The 23763-nt window shown below is 37.7% G+C and overlaps 1 long non-coding RNA gene across 1 annotated transcript in view; it reads right to left on the bottom strand.

The window, feature by feature from the left end:
- Positions 1 to 12716, bottom strand: part of LOC111768831 (uncharacterized) — a 40387-nt gene extending 27671 nt beyond the window's left edge. The window contains exon 1 of the long non-coding RNA XR_002801416.2: positions 12313 to 12716. This is a non-coding gene — a long non-coding RNA (uncharacterized lncRNA). The remainder of the gene's footprint in view (positions 1 to 12312) is intronic.
- Between the last annotated feature and the right edge of the window lie 11047 nt (positions 12717 to 23763).

Genomic DNA, 23763 nt, shown 5'->3' with positions numbered 1-23763 from the left:
TCTGAACTCCTCTCTTTATTCAAACAATGGGAATTCTATGGTTAGCTGGTTACAAGTTGTAAAAAGCCATGATATTCATATGCATTCCAGAATTATGAGACATATCAAACCTCTGATGTCAGCTGAACTAAATATATTTTAACATTTGCTTACTTTAAAGATGCAAAGTCTCTTCTGTGGTTTCTTGTGGGCTATTTTCATTTTGAATTGTACCAATTGGCTTTCTTGAGGAAAAAAATCAGGGGACAAAAAAAGCATCTAGGGACATGAGAAACTCGAATATTTGGCTACATATTCCCCTAGCAAAGTGAAGATGTATCTAATTAGAAGGAAGAATCAAGTGAGTTATTTGACATACTATAATCAATTCAACCAACTGGGATATATATATATTGTATATATTAACATTTCAGTAGGTTCCTTGTCCTCACATACAGACAACTTATTCAATTCAGGAAATATCTATGGGATAGAGAATTTCAAGATTAAACTAGTGGATCAAACATTCACAACTAATTTTACTCCAATCCCAAACTCACTAAAATAACTATAAAGACATTCTTTTATTTTTATTTTATTTATTTTATTTTTTAATGAAATAAATAACCTGAGCTAACACATGTTGCCAATCTTCTTTTTTGTTTCTTCTTCTTCTCCCCTAAGCCCCCCAGTACATAGTTGTATATTCTAGTTGTAGGTCCTTCTGGCTGTGCTATGTGGGTCACTGCCTCAGCATGGCCTGATGAGTGGTGCCATGTCCAAGCCCAGGATCTGTACTGGGGAAACGACAGGTAGCCAAAGCGGAGTGTGATGAACTTAGCCACTTTGCCACAGGACTGGCCCCTATTTTTTTAATTTTTAATTTAATTTAAATTTTTTTATTGCAATAACATTGGTTTATAACACCATATAAATTTCAAGTGGACATGGTTATATTTCGATTTCTGTGTAGATTGCATCATGTTGACCATCCAAAGACTAATTGCAATCCATTACCACACACATAAAGATGTTCTTTTAAAAATGCACAAACCTATGAGGAGAGGGAGAAGAGGAAAGGAAACAGTACCAAGAAAATTTTGGAATTTGAAAAAAGGTAAAGGAATGACAGCTAACTTAGCAGACGCAAAGAAGCTTAATCCTAAATCAGTGGTGGAGAAAGCTGAGAACCAATCCAGTTTACAACATAAAATCTTCAAAAAGCTCAGGAATGAAGCAGAAGGCTAAAAAAAAAAAGATAGGTTAAAAGATATTTGTGAAACAGATTCCTACACAATATTTCATTTACTTTATGAACTCTCCCTGGCAGATGACTGGAGGTTTATCCTCTGAAGATGATAAAAGAGGAGATTTGATATGGGGTCAAAGGGTTCAGATGTATCTATGGGTACAATACTAAAAAGAAGGGATTAAGTTGTAAATATTCTGACTGTTGAATGTTGAGGTCCCAATTCTCTTCCTTGATTCAGACTCCAGAATGTTGCAGAATTTTATATGACATGCAGAAGATTAGAGAAATCTGACCAACCCAAGAAGACCTAAAGTTTTTAGCATTGTGGTATCAAAAAAATGGCCCAAGTGATTGCCTTATGCTAAAACTACCATTAATCTTGCCAAATAGATATGAGTAGATTTTATATCCATTACACAAGAAAAAGGTGCTAAAAAGTTGAACATCCAGAAAACAGAAAAACCTCTTAGAAATTAAAAGTGCTGAGATCTCATCAAGATGGTGCTGTGAGCAGACGTTGAACTCACCTCCTCCCATGAACACAAGCAGGTTACAACAATTTTGGGAAGAATCACCCTGGATTGAAAACTGAAAACTTGATAAAAAGAACACCCATGACAAGGGACAGTCCTGACGAAAGCAGAAGAGGCAGTAACTCTGGTAGGAGAGGAAAAAAGCCACCTTTGGGAGCAGTGGAGCTTCTCAGCTGGCCAGGCAGGAGCCACCCTAAGGTACGAGCCCTCCCTGGAGGAGTGAGGTCTGGAGCGGGGGCAATACTGCTATAACCATCCTTCGGACTCAGCCCAACTGAGAGGGGGGTCTTACTGTCTGGCTTTTCTGGCTATTAACTGCAGCAAGGACACCCCAGAAAAACTATCAGCCGAAAGCCGAAAAGATCCGGGTCTTAAAGGGCCCACGCACAAACTCACTCATTGCAGCAACCTAAAATCACCAGAGAGAAGGCTGACTGTCCTTTGGTGAAACAAGACTCAACTGGTGGGCTCTGGGGGCATCTTGGTGAGAGGAGGATCCTCTCTGGAGACTGAGACATTGGTGGGGGCCATTGTTCTGAGTTGGTCCAGGCGTCTGATATGGACACCGGTGGGGGCCATTGAGGTGCATCCCTTGGGCTTTTAGGCCAGGGGTCTGCCACACCCACTAGAGCACAGATTTAATCCAGTTCAGCCAGGGCAGGCAACCCACCTTAGGGACTGGCCCCACCTAATAGCATGCCCTCAGGCTACTTTTCAGCCTGCGTTGACTGAGTGCCTTGATCCTCTATAGGCAGGGAAGGGTGTCTGCCTCTGTGGGGCAGGGCTTGTGTGAGGACCAAGTGAACTGTGGGGGGCATTGTGGCAGAGGTGGGGGCCTCTGCAGTGTGGCATTGGGGTACACTCCAGGGGGTTGAGAAGTGTGCATGGACCAGGACTGTGTTGACAGTGTATGTGGTCCAGTGGGGGGTGAGGCTTATCAGTGGCAGAAGACTTGTCCTTCACAAATAGCCATAAAAAGGATCAGCCCCACCTTCCAAAGCCTGAAACAACTGAGTGCCTCCATGCCAAGGGCTAGCCCCACTCAGCTGCACTCCTAAGAGAACTGACAACAGCTTGTTGGCCTCAGGCCTATCACAACCATACGCCCCTGAGCCTACCACCAGCTACACTGGATCCCAACCCAATTAAGAGGACAATTGCAATAAAAGTGTGCTAATAGACTTTGTAGCCAACAGTGCTGAGGCCCCTCCAAACCGGATTTACAAACAGCTGGCCAGGGAAGGAAAGATTAGACTCCCCAGGTACCTGCAGTGGGAGCAGCCCTGCCACAGCAGAAGAACACAAGTAGCTCACAAAGGGGTCACTCCTGGTTCTTATGGTCTGGTGACGAGAGGGAAGCACACTGCTGGGCCTCATAAGGCATCTCATACATAAGGCCACTTCTCCAAGATCAGGAGACATAGCTGACTCACCTAGTACAAAGAAAATAGCACAGAGAAAGCGGCATAATGAGGAGGCAAAGGAATACTTTCCAAGCAAGGGAACGCTACAAAACACCAGAAAAAGAACTAAGTGAAACAGAAACTAGCGACCTCCTTGACAAAGAATTCAAACAAAATATAATGAGGATGCTCACAGATATGTGGAGAAGAATGGATGAACACAGTGAGCACATCAGCAAAGAACTGGAAGATATAAAAAAGAACCAATCAGAAATGAAGACTACAATACTCGAAATGAGAAATTCACTAGAGGGACTCAATAGCAGAGTAGAGGAAGCAGAAGAATGGATCAGCAAGCTAGATGAAAGATTAGAGGAAATCACCCAAGCAGAACAGAAAAGAGAAAAAAGAATTAGACAGAATGAGAACAGTTTAAGGAAACTCTGGGACAATATCAAGTGTGCTAACATTTGGATTATAGGGGTCCCAGATGGAGAAGAGAGAGACAAAGGGGCAGAAAATTTATTTGTCGAAATAATAGAGGAAAACTTTCCTCACCTGAGGAAGGAAACAGGCATCCAAGTTCAGGAAGCATAGAGAGCTCCAAACAAGAGAAGCCCAAAGAGGCCCACACCAAGACATATTATAATCAAAATGTCTAAAATTAAAGACAAAGAGAGAATCCTAAAAGCAGCAAGAGAAAGGCCACAAGTGACATATGAAGGGAAACCCATCAGGCTGTCAGCAGACTTCTCAGTCGAGACCCTACAGGCGAGAAGAGAATGGCACGACATATTTGAAGTGCTAAAAGGAAAAAACCTACAACCAAGAATACTCTATCCATCAAGGCTGTCATTTAGAATGGAAGGAGAGATAAAGAGCTTCCCAGATAAGCAAAAATTAAAGGAGTTTATCACTAAGAAACCAGTTCTACAAGAAATGCTGAAGGGACTTATTTAAGTGGGAAAGCAATGACCACAAGAAGAGATAAAAGAAAAAAAATTATCAAAAAAACCCAAAACAACAAGAAAAAACAGGCAATAAAATCACTTGTAAGGTAAAAGTATATTAAAGGCAGCAGATCAACTACCTGTGAAGATAATATGAAGGTTAAAAGACAAATGTACTAAAATAACCTATTTCAATGATAAGAGGGTAATGGATAAACAGACACTACACAAAAGACTATATATGATGTGAAAAACATGTAATGTGGGAGGAGGGGAGTGAAAAAGTAAAGCTTTTACAAAGAGGTCAAGCTAAAGAGTCTATCTACTCAATATAGACTGTTATATGCATAGTATATTAAATAGGATCCTCATGGTAACCACAAACCAGAAACCTATAACAAGTAGGAAAAAAAGTAAGACAAAAGAAATCAAACATATTACTAAAGATAGCCATCAAACCACAAGTGAAGAGAGCAAGAGAAAAAGAAAGGAACTGAGAAGAACTACTAAAACACCCAAAAAAGAGGAAAAGTGACAAAATGGCAATAAATACATATTTATCAATAGCTACTTCAAATGTCAATGGACTAAATGCTCCAATCAAATGCCATAAGGTGGCCAACTGGATGAAAAAACAAGATCCATGTATATGCTGCATACAAGAGACACACTTCAGACCTACAGACACTCACAAACTGAAAGTGAAAGGATGGAAAAAGACGTTCCATGCAAATGGGAAAGAAAAGAAAGCGGGGGTAGCAATACTTATATCAGACAAAATAGACTGTAAATCAAAAACTGTACTGAGACAAAGACGGGCACTACATAATGATAAAGGGAACAATCCAACAAGAAAATATAACACTTGTAAATATCTAGGCACCCAACATAGGAGCACCTAAATATATAAAGCAATTATTAACAGACGTAAGAGGAGAAATAGACAGTAACACAATAATATTAGGGGACTTTAACACTCGACTTACTCCAATGGATAGATCATCCAAACAGAAGATCAATAAGGAAACACTTGCCTTAAAGGACACAATAGACCAGATGGACTTAGTAGATATATACAGAACATTCCATGCAAAAACCACAGAATACACATTCTTTTCAAATGCCCATCGAGCATTCTCCAGGATTGATCACATATTAGGCCACAAAACAAGTCTCAATAAATTTAAGAAGATCGAAATAATACCATGCATCTTTTCTGACCACAAAGGTATGAAACTGGAAATCAACTACAGAAAGAAAACCAGAAAAGCTGTAAAAATGTGGAGATTGAACAAAATGCTACTGAACAATGATTGGGTCAATGAAGAAATCAAAGAAGAAATAAAAAAATTCCTGGAGACAAATGAAAATGAAAACACGACATGCCAAAATCTGTGGCATACAGCAAAAGCTATTCTACAAGGGAAGTTTATAGCAATTCAGGCCTACATCAACAAAGAATAAAAATCCCAAATAGACATTCTAAAAGTGCACCTAAAGGTACTGGAAAAAGAACAACAAACAAAGCCCAAAATCAGCAGAACGAAGGAAATAATAAAAATCAGAGCAGAAATAAACGAAATAGAGACTAAAAAAACAATAGAAAAAATTAATGAAACCAAGAGCTGGTTCTTCGAAAAGATAAACAAAATTGACAAACCCTTAGCTAGACTCACCAAGAAAAAAAGAGAGAAGCCTCAAATAAATAAAATCAGAAACAAAAGAGGAGAGATTACAACAGACACCTCAGAAATACAAAAGATAATAAGAGAATACTATGAAAAGCTATATGCCAACAAATTGGATAATCCAGAAGAAATGGATAAAGTCTTAGAAACATACAACCTTCCAAAACTGGACCAAGAAGAGGTAGAAAATGTGAATAGACTGATCACCAGTAAGGAGATTGAAACAGCAATTAAAAATCTCCCAAAAAATAAAAGTCCAGGACCAGATGGCTTCCCTGGTGAATTCTACCAAACATTCAAAGAAGACTTAATACCTATCCTTCTCAAACTCTTCCAAAAAATTGAAGAGGAGGGGAGGCTTCCTAACTCCTTCTACGAAGCAAACATTATCCCGATACCAAAACCAGAGAAGGACAACACAAAAAAAGAAAATTACAGGCCAATATCACTGATGAACATTGATGCAAAAATCCTCAACAAAATACTAGCAAATTGAACACAACAATACATTAAAAAGATCATACATCATGATCAAGTGGGTTTCATTCCGGGGATGCAGGGATGGTTCAACATCTGCAAATCTATCAATGTGATACACCACATTAACAAAATGGAGAATAAAAATCACATGATCATCTCAATAGATGCAGAGAAAGCATTTGACAAGATACAGCATCCATTTATGATAAAAACTCTAAATAAAATGAGTATAAAAGGAAAATACCTCAACATAATAAAGCCCATATATGACAAACCCACAGCAAATATCACTCTCAATGGAGAAAAACTGAAAGCTATCCCTCTAAGAACAGGAACCAGACAAGGATGCCCACTGTCACCACTCATTTAACATAGTATTGGAAGTTCTAGCCAGAGCAATCAGGCAAGAAAAAGAAATAAAAGGGATCCACATTGGAAAAGAAGAAGTGAAACTGTCACTCTTTGCAGACGACATGATTTTATATCTAGAAAACCCTAAAGAGTCCACTAAAAACTTTTAGAATTAATAAAGGAATACAATCAAGTTGCGGGATACAAAATCAATGTACAAAAATTGGTTGCATTTCTATACACTAACAACGAAGTAGCAGAAAGAGAAATTAAGAATACAATCCCATTTACAGTTGCAACAAAAATGATAAAATACCTAGGAATATACTTAACAAAAGAGGTGAAAGACCTGTACCCTGAAAACTATAAGACATTGTTGAAAGAAATCGAAGAAGACACAAAGAAATGGAAAGATCTTCCGTGCTCTTGGATTGGAAGAATTAACATTGTTAAAATGTCCATACTTCCTAAAGCAATCTGTAGATTCAACACAATCCCTATCAAAGTTCCAACAACATTTTTTACAGAAATAGAACAAAGAATCCTAAAATTTATATGGAACAACAAAAGACCCCGAATAGCAAAAAGGATTCCTGAGAAAAAAGAACAAAGCTGGAGGCGTCACTCTCCCCGATTTCAAATTACACTACAAAGCCATAGTAACCAAAACAGCATGGTACTGGCACAAAAACAGACATACAGATCAATGGAACAAAATTGAGAGCCCAGAAGTAAACCCACACATTTATGGACAGCTAATATTCGACAAGGGAGCCAAGAGCATACAATGGAGAAAGGAGAGTCTCTTCAATAAACGGTGTTGGGAAAACTGGACAGCCACATGCAAAAGAATGAAAGTAGACCATTCCCTTACACCATGCACAAAAATCAACTCAAAATGTACTAAAGACTTGAATGTAAGACCCGAAACCATGAGACTTCTAGAAGAAAACATAGGCAGGACGCTCTATAACATTGGTCTGAGCAGCATATTTTCAAGTCCCATGTCTGACTGGGCAAGGGAAACAAAAGAAAAAATGAACCATTGGGACTACATCAAACTAAAAAGCTTCTGAACAGCAAAGGAAACCATCAACAGAACAGAAGGACAACCTAACAATTGGGAGAAGATATTTGCAAACCACATATCAGATAAGGGGTTAATATCCAAAATATACAAAAAACTCATACAGCTCAACAACAAAAAAACCAACAATCCAATTAGAAAATGGGCAAAAGATCTGAACAGAGATTTCTCCAAAGAAGATATACAGATGGCCAACAGGCATATGAAAAGATGCTCAACATCATTAGCTATCAGGGAAATGCAAATCAAAACTACAATGAGGTATCACCTCACTCCGGTCAGAATGGCTATAATTAACAAGACAGGAAACAACAAATGTTGGAGAGGGTGTGGAGAGAAGGGAACCCTTGTTCACTGCTGGTGGCAGTGCAAACTCGTGCAGCCTCTATGGAAAGCAGTTTGGAGTATCCTCAGAAAATTAAGGCTAGATCTACCATATGATCCAGCTATTCCACTGCTGGGTATTTATCCAAAGAACTTGAAAACACAAAGGCATAAAGATACTTGCACCTCTATGTTCATTGTGGCATTATACACAATAGCCAAGACTTGGAAGCAACCTAGATGCCCATCAAGGGACGAATGGATAAAGAAGATGTGGTATTTATACACGATGGACTACTACTCAGCCATAAGAAATGACGAAATCCGGCCATTTGTGACAACATGGATGGACCGTGATGGTATTATGCTGAGTGAAATAAGTCAGAGGGAGAAAGTCAAATACCATTTGACCTCACTCATAAGTAGAAGATAAAAAAAAAAAAAAAGAAAAAAAGAAAAAACACATAGCATTGGAGATTGGACTGGTGGTTACCATTGGGGAAGGCGGGAGGGGGAGGGCAAAAGGGGTGGTTAGGGTCACATGTGAGGGGATGCACTGTAATTAGTGCTCGGGTGGTGAACATGATGTAATGTATACAGAATTCGAAATATGATGTACATCCGAAAAAAAAAAATTAAAAAAAAGAAATTAAAAGTATTACCCACAATAATGCTCATTTTAAGACAAAAATTACAATTGAGCAGTATTCCCAGAAATGAGTAAAAAAATTTAAGAAATGGGCAAGAGGAGTGTGATAGATTAAGTAAGGCTGCCAACATTTGGGGTACTCTTCTCATGGAAAATGCAGTCTAATTTCCCTCCTCTTGAATCTGGCCTGGAAGTAGTGACTGTTTTGACAAATAAAATATGACAGAAGTGGCATGAGAAGAAGAAATTAACAGAGCTCACTTATGTTATATTAACTTCCTTTACCAATGGTGTGTACATGGTCTAATGTCTGGGACTGCTGGGTGCTTGAATTAACATTATTTGCTAAGAGGAGGAGAATTTATACATTGAAAGCTCTTAGCAGGATGTTCTCTAACTAAAGGATCATTTAGATTTAAAAAAAAAAAAAAGCCCAACATCAATGTCTATGAGATATGGTTTCTTGGAAAATGTCACATAAACCATACAACTCTAAGATATAAACTGGCTAAAACTGTCAAAAGGAACCATTTCAACACTCTGAAAATCAATCAAAAGTAAGCAAAAAACCAAGAATATATTTGTGAAAACTGAATTTCAGATAAGAACAGCAGGAACCTGCTGTGTTCTTGCCCAAGACTGCTCCCATGTAGACACTGCGTCTTTTATTCTGCATTAGAAGTCCACTTCTGATGCAGGAGAGAATGGTTTGGAGGAGGACCCTTAATGCCCCAGACCTCTCACTACGTTGTATGAGTCTCTCAATTGCCTATATCCTTGAGATGATTGGCAAAGCTTGATATTGGGTAAAATGTTTGATTTATGTGAGTCTCATTTGACAACTTGATCCTGTATGTTAGTTCAAGATGCTGTACTAGTTTCCGGGTCAAGCCATAAGAGACTGACAGCTTCTCCTACTTGTCTCTTGGAATATTCTCTTTGAGCAGCCATGTAGGAGGTCTAATTCCTCTCTCTTTGAATCTGAGCTGATTTCAGAGACTGCTTTAGCAATGGAATATGGTGGAAGTGATGATTTGATAATTTCTGGGTCCACCCCTTCAGAGATAAACAAACAGCCTCCTCTTCCTGCCTCCTGACACCTTCTCTTGGGAGCCCTGAGGCACCATACCAGAAGTCTGGCTACCTCTGAGATTGCCTATTTGAGAAGCCACGTGTAAGCACCCTGGTGAACAGCCTGAGCTAAGCCAAGCCCTTCAGTCTTCCCCACCAAGGTGCCAAGTCATGTGACAGTGTCTTGGCTCATTCGCTCCTTCTATCAGATTAGTTCCACCAAGTGACCTCACTCAATGCCTCAGGAATAAGAAGAATTGTCCAGGCAAACCTTGCCTGAATTTCCAACCCAGCAAATCATAAGATATGATCAAATTATTGTTGTTTAGCAAAATTGGTTATGAAGCAATATATAACTGAATCAAGGAGAAAAAATAAATTAAAGACAATTCCAGGCAGTACAGCATTGAAAAACATCAGGGTTCCAGAAGGAGACAATTGGTAAACAGATATCAATGAAAGGTAATCAATGAAAACTTTAATAAAAAATTTTCCCAGTGCCGGCCCCGTGGCCGAGTGGTTAAGTTCGCCTGCCCTGCTTTGGCGCCCCAGGGTTTCGCTGGTTTGGACCCTCGGTGTGGACATGGCACCGCTCATCAGGCCATGCTGAGGCGGCATCCCACATGCCACAACTAGAAGGACCCGCAACTAAAAATACACAACTATGAACTGGGGGGCTTTGGGAGAAAAAAGAAAAAAAATCTTTAAGAAAAAAAAAAATTTTCCAGAACTGACAAACGCAAATTTCTAGATTGAAAATGCCCATAAGTCCCCAGCATAATATCTGAAAATAGACTTACACTAAGGCAATCAGTGTGAAATTACTCCAGTACACTGGAAGAGAAAAAGCAGATCTCTGAATTTCTTGAAAAAGACAAAAATAAAAAATTAGAATAATAAAATAAAGTGCCATACAAAGGATGAGTATGTAGCATGGTTCCCAGCTTCTCAACAACAGAGCAGTGACTTCAAAGTTCTGAAAGAAAGTTATTTTTAACTCAGATACACGACCCAAGTTATCAATCAAAAGGAAGAGCAGAATAAAGTCATTTTAATATTCAAGTTCTCAAAAACATGCACTTCCAAGTCATCTTTTGTGAGGAAGCCTCTACTGAGGAAACATTCAGAAATCCTTGGATATTTGTGAGAAGAGGAATGAGAGGATGAGAATTATGGTTTAAATTATATCTTATTCCTGAAACGTTTTAAAAAAACTTGTATTTTACAAAAAATCCCCGCTCTCAATAGCAAAAGTTATGATACCTTGAATATCTAGGATTCTGAGTTGTGAAATACTCTAGGAAAACAAAAGACCTTGTAGTATTAGTGGCTTCATGAGTGAAAGACCATTTATCCACCCATCCATTTGATGAGGATGTTAGCTAGATTATTTGTCATTATGCAGAATGAATAAGAGCTTCTAGACTCTTGAAAACAGATAACCCAATAGGTAAAAGAAATTTTGCAATTAAAGACAGCTGACATAGAGGGAGAGGGTATGTATTATATTCTTGTTCAAATTTCAGTTCTGCTACTAATCAGCTGCTGTGAAATTAGAGAACTTGACTAACTTCTGTAGGTTTCCATATTCTTATTAATAAAATGGAAATATCTATTTCAGTTATTACTGAGGTAAATAACATAATATATACAATTTACAGTTCAGTAACTGGCATTTAATAGGCATTTAATAACTGGCAGATTAGCTTTTCTTTCAATTATTCTTTTATTTCTTTGTTCATTCTTTCTTATTAAGTGGTCACATTGTACATAACCCTACCCAGAGGCAGTTCAGAATCCTGAAACTGGGAAAAATAAACAGAGAGCTAAAACTGATGCTTGGAAATTGATGGCTAAGGGGACAGTTTGAGAATAGAATGAAAGATTCTCAAGAGAATTTCCTGTTTCAGCATGAGTAGCAGAAAAGTATTAATGATGAGTTTAACAACTATAGCATTATTAGAGCTGAACGTCAGTTGAAACATTCTTGTCTGTCACAAGTTGTAAACGAAGCCTGAGGCATCTCATGAGAGAGAAAAAGATAATAAGCCAATGTTTAGAGAAAAAAACTGATAAAAAAAGTTTAAGGTGATAATAGAGTATACCTTGTTTTTGATTTTTATTTCTAACACTTGCTTGCTCTAGCTAGTGCTTTTATATTTTAAACATGGTCCGAAAATTTAAACTGTATATATTATCTTTTTAAACTGTTTATTTTATTTCATTTTTAAAGGAGAGGAATGTGTGCCATTATTAAGTGGATTATCCTTTTTTAAAATCTATACCTGAAGTAATTCTAACTGCTGAGCCTTTAGTATGAGAACCAAAAACACCAATCGCCAGGAAGCGACTACCACCCAAAGACAAGGCAGATAGAACTCAGATTCTCTGTGACTTGCCCTGAAACATCAACCCTTTATAAAGTAACGAAAAGACTTGTTATGAAGTGGTATCTTCTAGAAGGTGGCCTTAGGGCCTGGCTCCTGAGAAGTGTATTACCAAGAAATCACTGAATGAGATTACAAAGTTTTTTTTTCAAAATTACCTAGTTAGCAGAATCATAAAGGCTGAGAGGAAGTTTAGTCCAAGGCAACATAGTCAATCTTCTTGATTCCTCGAAAGCTGAAGCTGAGCAGCATAAGCCCCAGAGTTCGAATAAAGACTCCTAATGCAATTCTTCCCTTTGCTAAAATTTTCACTGGGAGAAAGTTACTTGAAAATTTGGAAGTCCTCTTGGGATTAACTTCTCCCCCTTCAAATGGGCTTCTCTACTTAATATACAACTTTATTTCTCACTGCCAATATCCCTCGAAAGATATACTTCTGTGATCAACATAGACACATCAACCAAAATTGGAAAGCAAATTCAGAGACTGTAGAAAAAATTATCTTCACTCTGGCTAATAAACACACAAAGCTGGTTCTTACCTACAGGTCTTCCAACCTGTCACTTCCCTTCTAGAATCTCTCCCTTTGTCATCTTGGTCTGGACAAATTCTTCTCAGAATTCTACGTTCTGGTCAAGCCTCAAGCTCATCATCAAGCCATGCATGACTAATTGTTATATTTTTCTGTAATTTTCCTTAAAACACTTCAATTGAGGCATTGGTTGAAATACACACACACACACCACTTTAGAAATATATAGTTATCATTTAAATGTGGAAGCAATTTTCATCTCTGCTCAAACCTAGACACTCTACTTTTATCACAATGTATGCCAGGACATCATTTTCCAATGGAGATTCTGTGTGAAATGGATAAAAATATTGTTAGACACTCCCACTCTTTCATGGACAGGGTATAAAAATGTACCAGACTCAAAAGCTATACCTTTGGGAATAGAGCCTTACATTTGGAATATGAACAAGTCCCACAGCAAACCACTTGTGGAAGGATATTTTCACCTGAAATAGAATAGATGTTTGGTTTCCTTGAGTGAAATTTTCATGAAAATTGTTAGTGGCGTACATGAAAAAGCAGAGCTGACACTCCACTATGTAGGGAGGACAAGTTTTATGAAGAAATTTGTGTGTGTCTTGTGATCAATGCCTGTAAGTATGGCCTGTATGTATGGCCGAACTCATTCTGAGACTTGCTTTTTTTTTTTTCCTGTTTGGTAGTGAAGCTGAAAACAAGAAGATGCGTAATCCTCATCAACTTTAACTATTGGAAGTCACCAAAATTCTACCAAAATCTACCAAACCTAATTCAGTAATTGTGAATGACCAAGTTGTATAAACGTGCAACAAGATTCCCTCTTCCATCCCCAGTCATCAGACTCCCCAGGTATTGTTAGCTGGAACACATGATATAGAATTTAGTACAGGAATACATCTGCCATCTTCCCTTTTCCCACAGTTCTCTGTCCCCTTTCTAAACTTCCTGGCTCTCACTGATTCCTGCTTTATCTGTTTTATTCATTATTTCACTTCTTTCAGTTTTCTCTTTCAGTTTTCAGTTATCACCAAACTGAAGGCACACTGAAATGGTGTGGGTAAAAAGAGCATAAACTTTAGAGCCTTATGGTGCTATGTTCAAATCCCAGCTAAACAATTTCCTAGCAGTTTGACCTTGTGCAAGCAATTTATAGTACTTCAGTATGTTCCATGTAAAATGCATCTAATTACGCCCAACTTACTTGAGAAATTTCTGAGAGATAAATGTGATGGGGTGTGCAGAGTGCCTAGCATAATAATTGACAAGCAGCACACTCTCTAAAATTGTTGGTTACCTTCTCTTTTACTTAGTATAGTACTGAGCATAAAGTAAGAACTTGATAAATACTTGCTGACTGATTGATAAATGTAAATGAATTTTTCAATGTAGATTAAGCGCTGTTTTCATTTTGGTTAAATATATTTCATTCTCACCTCCAGGGTCATGTCACAATTTTCATGTCATATGATATGGGAGTAAACACAGATCACTGATCATTTAACATCCAATTAATATTTTTGAAAGAAGACATTGCCTCCAGTACAAGCCAAGTAATCTAATAAAAAACAGGTACAAATGACCAGTATCTTTTGAAACACTTCACATTTTTAAGAATAATGTGCTTAGGGTCATGATCACTAACAATGGTTTACATATTCTTTCTTCAAGTCAATATGCTCCCCTTGCTTGTTGTCATTATGTTTCTCAACTAATGTCAAAAATGCAATAAAACTCAAGATATAAAAATTAAACAAGAAGTCTATCTTAATTATACTAAGAGGGGTAACTAAAAGAAAAATAAATCATTCACTTAAAATCAAATAGTTCAAATCACCTCTCATTTATGAGGAGGCAAAAGAAACAAAATGTGTATAATTTTTACATTTACATAAACCTAACTTTCAAGTATGTACCTACAAATGAAATGTCAAAAGAGCACAAAGCATAGAAACACAGGTAAACAAAGTGTGGCACATTTCCATTTCCCTGTCTTGTTTAGTGAACCACAAGTCAATTATAAGTTCTACTTTTTCTGCCTAAAATGACTTCTGCAGCGTCTGGGCAAAGGTTGTCTCTAGCATTGACTACTTCATATTCCCCATCTCCCCTTTCTCTGTTTGTCATTCAGGCTCAAATAATGTAACCAAGCAGGGAAATTTTAGCTGTCCAACACACCAGACATGATGAGATTTTGTCACTGTGGTGAGCTATTTCATCTGTTTGTCACTGTATCTTTGGAACTGACAATACTCACGTATGCACGCAGAATTGAAATATTTAAATGGCTTCTTTCTTTTTTCATACATGTTTTAAGCCATTTTAATAATTTTTAATATTTTATGTGCATTCAATCCACATCAGAAAGAACTAATTTTAAAAATTAGTCTTTTTTCCTCAAAAGGATACTATTTCTTTACTGTTATCAACTATGGAACTGTGTTCACATTATCAAACAAAGATACATGGATTATGGTCTGGGAATCTTTGCTGCAGTTGAAGTTTCCATCAATTTCTGCATTCTGAGTTACACAAAGCTCTGACAATCAACATACTGCAAAACAATACTGGCATTGTTAAGGCAACACTCAACACACAGAAAGCGCCAATACAAACTGGCTAAGACCAAATACACAGTCGTGTGGAAAATGACAATTTTGTTTTATTGTCAGTAGGCTAAGAATAGACTCTGTGTGTGTGTGTGTGTGTGTGTGTGTGTGTGTGTTGGTTTTTAGGCTGTGTGTTAGGAATGATACATGTGTTGGTATCCTAAAAATTAAAAGAATTCTCAGATCTTTGTCAATGTGCCTCCTCACACTAATATGCACACAATCTAATGTGAAAATAGACATATTTAAAGCACAGTAGATACAGATCTGTCTATCCCAGTATAAAAGAATTTTTAAACATATTTGCCTTGCTATCCTTGACAGTGGATCAGTGGGCCAAAATTCCCTGGGTTCAAATCCCAGCTTCTCCCTTACTAGCTCTGTGATGTAGCAAAAGCTACTAAAGTCTATCTCTTTCTCGCATGTAAAGTGGGCATAATAGGAGCGTGTAACTTATGGAGTTTTGTGACAATTAAAGGGGTCAGTCAATACATGCAAAGTACTTATAATCGAAAGTGTCACATAGTAAGTGCCCAATAATTATTGTGGACTTATTGTTTTTTTCCAATAATAGATATTTCTCTTAATTCATATCAATTGCTTCCATTTTGGTTTCCAGAGGAGTTGCAAAACAACTTCTTTATAGACCCACAGAATATGATATTCTATATGATCTGCTTCCAATATAATTAATTATAGAAAAAATACATTGTATTAAGTGTTCAGTATGTGCCAGTCAACAGTCATTGTGTATGTATCCATATATTAGATATATACACATTTAATCCACTAAATTAGGTGCTATTATATCTCCCACTTTATAGAGAAAACCAAGGCACGTAGAAACAAATAACATTTTACCCAAATTGTTACGATAAGTATATTTTAGAGCTGAGATGTGAACCAGATCTATCTAAGGCCAACATTTGTGCTCTTAACTACAACCTACCAGTGAACCGGCATTCCAATGAAAAGATATGGTGAACAGTTGACCTGCACAAATTTATCTTTCTAAGTGCTAAAGCTACTTGCTCTGTGCATAACTCATTTTGTATATTCTCTCTTGTATAAGATATGATCATGGAGAGTGGAGAGTCACACTTGACATGTATTTGTGGAATTAAATTATTTAAATTAAGTGATATGGTACTTTTGACTTTTTCTTGAAGTTCTTGATTTACAATTCTTTAATTACTTTTGTGACTTTTCTTGACCCTCTCCTATTTCTCTAAATCTCTTTTAAGGTGTGAAAACCAAATAGATATAGTATTCTAGTAAAGGCATAAGTAATGCAAATTCTAACAGATGTTTCCGTTTTAAGAAAAAAATTTCCTATTATTATACTGCAGCTCAGTTTTTCCCAACATTCTGGGAAAGCTTAGCTTTCCTTTAACATGGGAAAAAATGATTTCCTACTTTCACCATCTTACCTATATTTATCCTTATTTGCAGGCAGCCAGTTTCTAAGCTCTGGGAGAAAGCTAAATGTCTGGGCAAGCTTTTCACAAAAATGTATTTGAGTCCACTAGTCTCTCAAGTTATCTCTTAGAAATGGGTTCTATGCACAAAGAATTTAACTATAGCTGCGTCTTGTAGATTCCCAATGCAGATTTAAAAATATGCACTTCTGATTTTTGCTTGATCCAGCTTTCCCCAGTTTGGTAGTCACAGAGACTTTTTTCTCATAGCACCTATGAGCATCCACTACCATCACTAGTAGGGGGCACAGCTAACTATTGGTCTCATCTCCCCTTCTCTGTTGGCCCTGCTAACTCCACACTGGTAAATTTGGGTACTTTACAGAGAAATAGAAGAGTCTTTGGGAAAGAGAATGATATCTAGTTACTTGATATGAAATATAATTTAATTTGTGACCATACTTACGATAACTAACATAGAATTAGGATTTAAGACCACAGAAGATGAGCTTGTAGTAAGTTATGGGAAGAGGTTTCTGAGTTATGATTGTTCAATCCTGATTTGGTCACCTGTGAATGGAATCCGTGCTGACCTTCCTCAGGGTCCAATCTTTAAAGATGTGGGATATAATGTTAAATGTGAGTAAGCACATTTTATTAGTTATGAAGCACTGAATTAGGTTCTGGGAGATAAATAAAAATTAATCAAGGACAAGATAAGCTTTTATAATCTACATAGTGATCTATCTGCACATAATACTACATTAAAAAAAGTGATAGGGACCATAAGAACAGTGCAAGTAAAGTGCTGAGAGAGTTTAAGAAGGAAGGTAATGCTTTCAATTCTTCCTGGAAGTGATACCAATTCAACTCTACTATAAAGGATGAGTAGAACTTAGACACATCAAAATAAAAACTACTTAGGTTAGCTAGTAGAGAGACATTCCAGATAAAGGAGAAATATAAGCAAAGACATAGAAACAGGGTATTAATGGGAACTGCTGAGCTACTCATAGAGTTGATATGAAGATTAAAGTAGATAATAGTGGATACTTCTGCTTTAAGTCATATCAGACTATATAATTTGGGTTAACCATCCCACTCAGATAGAACAAACTGGAAAAAAATATTTTTTAAAAAAGTATGGATTATTCAGTTGAGTTCCTGTTTCTGGTCTTACATAAAAGGAGCTTAGAAGGCATCAACAACAAGAGAAAAGCTGAACAAACTGAAAATCAACAACAATTCTTAGATCAATCAGAGAATTTAGGTCACAGGGCAAACTGCTGCCCACAAAATTGGAAGAACAGGGAAACCCAGAAAATCACAGTTCACCAGAGCAGAAGCCCCCACCCGCGAGCAAAAGTCTGCACCTGGAACCAGCACCAGGTAAAACAGAAACTGTAATTGAAGGGCTGGAGGCTCAGTATAGGCGAGCATGAGAGTTTAAAACTTTCCTGAGTTTTATATCCAGGAACCTCTCCAGGTTTTCAGAGTGAAGATTGAAGAAAAACTCTGCTTCTGGTGAGGAAGTGGGGTTGGGGGTGGGCAGGAGAGGAAGCAACCCTTTTAAAATAGGCCACAGCACACTGTTCACCTTGACAAAAGCCTGCCCTCAAGCAAAACTGTTTTGCCAAGACTATTTTGGCACCTTGTGTTTTGCCAGAGCCTAACAAACCGGAGGGGAGAATACCTAACTTCAGCCCTCTCTAGCCTTCCACTTGGGGGAAAGGAAAGGCTCTCTAAAAGATGGAGACATTCTGGAAAAGGCAAAATTATAAAGACAATAAAAGGATTGTAGTTTTGAGGTGTTCCGGGGGAAGGAGGGAGGGATGAATAAGTGGAGAACAGGGCATTTGTAGGGCAATGAAATTATTTCTATATGATACTGTAATGGTGGATACATGTCATTGCACATTCGTTAATACCCAGAGAACATACGAAATAAAGAGTGAACCCTAATGTACTCTAAGAACTTTAGTTGGGAATAATGTATTAATATTGACTCACCAATTGTAATGAATTTACCACATTAATGCAAGATATTAATAATAAAAGGAAAACTGTGCAGGGTGGAGGGGCTGTCATATAAGAACTCACTAGCTGTTCAATTTTTCCGTAAATATAAAATTTTTCTAAAATATAAAGTTTATTAATTTAAAAAATAGATAAATTATATGGTAAAAAATTCATCAAACTGCATTTTAATTGGGTGTAATTTGTTATATGCAATTTAAACAACGCTGATTTTTTTAAAAATAGCATTATAAAAAATACTTAAAACTATACTTGAAAAACAACAAAAAGACCTGTACACTGAAAACATTGCTGGAAAAAATTAAAGAAGATGTAAATACATAGGGAATTATACCACGTTTAGGAATTGGATGACTCAATATTGTTAAGATGTAAATTATCTTTAGATCTTTAAATTATCTTTAAATTGATCTACAGGTTCAATGCAATTGTCAGAATCATAGCAGACTTTTTGTTTTAGAAATACACAGGCTGATTCAAAAGTTCGTATGGAAACGCAAAGGACTTAACCATATCCAAACAATCTTGAGTAAAAAAAAATAATAATAAGTTACAGGACTTCAAGACTTAGTATAATGCTACTGTAATCAACACAGAATAATATTGGCATAAAGATAGATAAATAGATCAATAGAACAGAAGAGAGAACTCAGAAATAATCCCTCAATTGTATGTTCAACTAATTCTCAATAAATTTGCTAAAGTAATACAATGGGGGAATGAAAGTCTGTTTAATAAATCATGTTGAAATTCCTAGAGCTCTAAATAAAAAGTAAATTTTACTTCAACCCATCCTACACAAAAATTAATTTTAGATGGATCATAGACTTTGGCATTAAAAATAAATCTTTAAGCTTCTGAAAGGCAAAAGAGAAGACAATATCATTACAACTTGGAAGTATGCAAAAGTTTTTTAGAGGACACAGAAAGCCATAACCTTAAAAGAAGGAAAAAAGGTAAATTAGATTTCATAAATTTTTGAAAATTCTGCTTATCGAAAGATACTGTTAAGAAAATAATCATCTAGGGGCTGGCCTGGTGGTGCAGCAGTTAAGTTGGCACGTTCTGCTTTGGCTGCCCAGGGTTCACTGGTTCAGATCCCAGGTGCAGACCTAGGCACTGCTTGCCAAGCCATGCTGTGGCAGGCATCCCACATATAAAGTAGAGGAAGATGGGCATGGCTATTAGCTCAGAGCCAGTCTTCCTCAGCAAAAAAGAGGATGATTGGCAGCAGATGTTAACTCAGGGCTAATCTTCCTCAAAGCAAAACAAAAGAAAATGATCATCTATAGATGAGAGAAAATATTTGCAAAGCACATATCTGATGTAGAAGAAAAAATATATACATCTGTATATATTTGTATCTTACAACTCAGTAATAAGTGACAAACCCATAGCTGATATGCGTAAAGCACTTAGGACACAGACTAAGAGCACAATCTGTAAGGGACATTCCATGGGTTCAAATCCTAGTTCCTCCACTTCCTTGCTGTGTGGTTTGGGGTAAATTGCTGTAATTTCTTTCGGCTTTAATTCCCCATTTGTACGAAGGGGACTGTAATTGTACCTACATTCTAGTTTGAGGTTTAAATGAGTTAATCCATGTAAAAGTAATTAAAATAGTTCTGGCACACAGGTATTATTAGATGTGAACATTGTCATCATCTTCATCACCATGAGAACACTGAAAGGGCAAATGAAGAACAGTTGGGAAATATGTTTGACTAAATAGGTAGAAATTTAAAAGCTAATAAGAGGTGACTAAGCGCTTTGTGCTTTATTCTGTGACACTGTAACACTAAAAAAATATTAATACTATTTTGAGATACTATTATCATAATTTTACAGATAAGAACCTGAAAGCTGAAGAAATTCATTACCATGTCCCTGATCACACAGCAAGTAAGTGAAGAACAGAAATTCAAATACTTCACAAAGCTTCATCTGGCAGGAGGGGATCAAATGGATTCAAAAGGGAGAAAAGTCAGCAGGTAGGAGGGCAAATTAGGAGCCTCAATATTCCCTGCAAATGGATAAGGGTTGTGATAGTGGAAATTGAAAATTGGGGATGGATGAGAATCAGCAGGATTTGAAAAGAGATTTAATGTGACAGCAAAGGAGGAATCAAAGAGGAGTCCATGCTAGTTAGGACTGGGGGACTGGAAAAATGGTGGAGCCGTAAGCAAAAATAGGGACCACTGAGGAGCAGCAGGTTTGTGCTGGGAGCTGAAAAATTTAATTTCGACATAGTTTAATTGTGGGGTTAGCACACTCATCATCATGATGAGAAACATTTATTAAATATTGCATTATGCAAGCCTGTGCTTAACACAGCAAGCTAAATGATGTGCCCCTAAACTCTCACAGTGGGAGGAAAGGGAGGTAAATTCTGCCATATGGTGCACAGCAGGAGGGATGCTGGGGAAAAGGGAGAGGAAGGTGAGACTGGAGCATTTGGTGACCTCCCTCATGGTGAAGCCTTGGGGAGTTTAGAGGCTCTTTGAAATCCATGACAAACAAAAGGAAAGGGGAGGCCGACTGGCAGGATGGAAAGAAACTCAGATCAATTTTACCTGTGATGCATCTTGTCAGAACTCCCTGAGCCTGGCCCAGGTTTCCCAGAGCCTGAGGTTGGGACAGGCTGGTGTGGACCTGGTACCAAGCTGCAGGAAGGGAGCTGAAAGATTTGTCCAGGAACAAAGCTGGAATCAAGCTAAGCTGTGAGGCAAGACCAGGTGCAAGGCGACGTGAAAGTTAAATCACCTAGGCGAGAACAGGCAGGCTGGAAACAGAGAGAGAGGGGAAAGAGGCGGCCTGTGGAGACAATCCACGGCCGTCTGGCATTTCAGACTGTCTTTTTATAGGGAGCCTCAGGACTTGGCTAAAGCCGACAAAGGAGTTTGTTACAGAAACTGAGCCTGTTCAGACACAACAAAATGGGCAGAGACTTCCAGGGTGGCAAAGAGACACACAGATGGAGGTGAGGAGCTAAGAACAAGGAGTACAGCTTACGTTGTTCTCAAACTAAACAGGAACCCAAAAGCACCTTTATAAATCTTTTCCTCAACTTTTTTTTTTTCCTTCAAACTGCTTTGGAGATTCCAACCCTTTTTTATTTTTCTAAAGAAAGCCTATCTTGAAATCCCATCTTTTACAAATGACACACTCTCCCACAGAGCTCTTTCTCCAAGATTTGAAAGCTGGCATATGGCTGTGAAGAGGCAAGTCCGGGCTGCCTCTGCCCATATCATGCGCATCTCGTACATAACAGAGGACTTTCGGCTCCCTGGCTGCCGATCTCCCATCTTTCATCTGCACCAAATTCACAATGATGAGGAAGAAAGGAAAGCAATTTAATTCTCAATGGTACTTGATATAGCTGCTGTAAAACATCATTTCTGCTTTATACCATGTAAGCAGTAATAACACAGGAACTCTGAAAATTGTCAGTTGGACGGTAAAAATGGTGCAAGGAAAGTTTCACAGAATAAATCTGTGTAATAAGAAAAAAATCTATATGTTACAGTGGGTTTTCATCAAAGATTCCAAAACCACCCACTTATCCTCTGCAAAGAACTTGTTACAGCTCATTTTCTATCTGTGTATGTAACTCCATCCCAAGATGAGCATCTGTCAAGCCTGGAAAGCATAACATTTATAATATTGTTTTCATTCTTGACTGAACACATAAAAAGCACAAAATCTAGTTAGAAGAATGGCATATGTGCGTGTGGCTTTTCTCAAAGCCTTTGCCACAGGCTCTTGCACACCCTCTTATATTATTTACAGGCTACTTGGGGGTTTTGCTTAGAGACTTATGAAAGAAGTGAAACAAATCGTTGGAATTTCTCTTCAGGTGGCTGCAGGAAAGGCAAGAGAAGGAAAAGTGTTACCCAGCTGTATGTCATCTTGACATTTTCATTTTTAAGTGTCTTATTGACATCATATCCAAAGCTACAGTTTTTGTTTTCCTCAACCTGGAGTTTGGAATCTCAAAGCCTGACTGGGTAATTTCCCCAGCACCCCAACCAGAGGTCCTCTCTGTGGTAGTTTGACTCTGATTTGGAGGAGGGTGCTGCCAGCTAGGCAGTTTACTTTCTCTGGCTCTAGTTGGGAACTTTTAACGCCATTACCCATCTTTATTTCTTAAACCCATGCCAAGACCCCCATCCGTTAGGATATTTGTAATCGGCTTTGAGATAAATTTATTCTTTTTCTAAGGCAGGTTGTTCATCCTCGTTGTTGTAATTCTCAAGAAGGATAAATCCTGAGACAATCTGTTAATTTAGTTGGAAACAGATGGGGCGAAGAGAGAAAAGAGGCTTCAGGAGCATTTTCTCACTCCAGAAATGTTATTTGAAGTCTTTGTTAGTCACAATTTTACCTTCGTAAATGTTCTTCCCCAGCACCTGACACAGCATTAGACCCATCTTAGTAGTATTGTGGAGTACTTTGTCAAAGGGGAACGGACTTGTGGTGCAAAAATCTTGACTTTGGATAGCCATTCCATCACTTATTAGTGGTGTGACCTTGAACACATTGTCTCATTTTTTTCTCAGCCTATTTCTTCATTGGAAAAACGGTGATTAAAATACCTACTTGGAAGGATTTTATGAGGATAAAATGTATTAATGTATGTGAAGCATCTACTTCAGTGCTACATTAAATAATCTGCCCTTAAAACATTATTTATTTATTGTATTATGGTAGTCATCTAACAATATTTTCTGACGTACTAAATAATTATTGCCTGGGATCAGAAATGATGGAGGTATATCAAAAATCAGGTACAGGAAAGCTTCTGTAGCTCCTATCTACTCAGCATGCACTTGTAAAATATGGTATTTTTCTCACATGGATTTCCAACAGGGTTCCTCCAGGGCTCCATTTTATTTTTCCTTACCATAACTCAAGGCCATGAGGAAAGGACACCAGGTGAAGAAAGCATTACTCTCCTTCAGAGAAGCAGCTCAGCATCTCTCTCATCCTATTAGG

The sequence above is a fragment of the Equus caballus genome, chromosome 18 (genome assembly GCF_041296265.1).
Source record: "Equus caballus isolate H_3958 breed thoroughbred chromosome 18, TB-T2T, whole genome shotgun sequence".
Classification (NCBI taxonomy): domain Eukaryota; kingdom Metazoa; phylum Chordata; class Mammalia; order Perissodactyla; family Equidae; genus Equus; species Equus caballus.
Note: the sequence above shows the minus strand (reverse complement) of the source record. Positions and strands in the feature narration are given on the sequence as shown.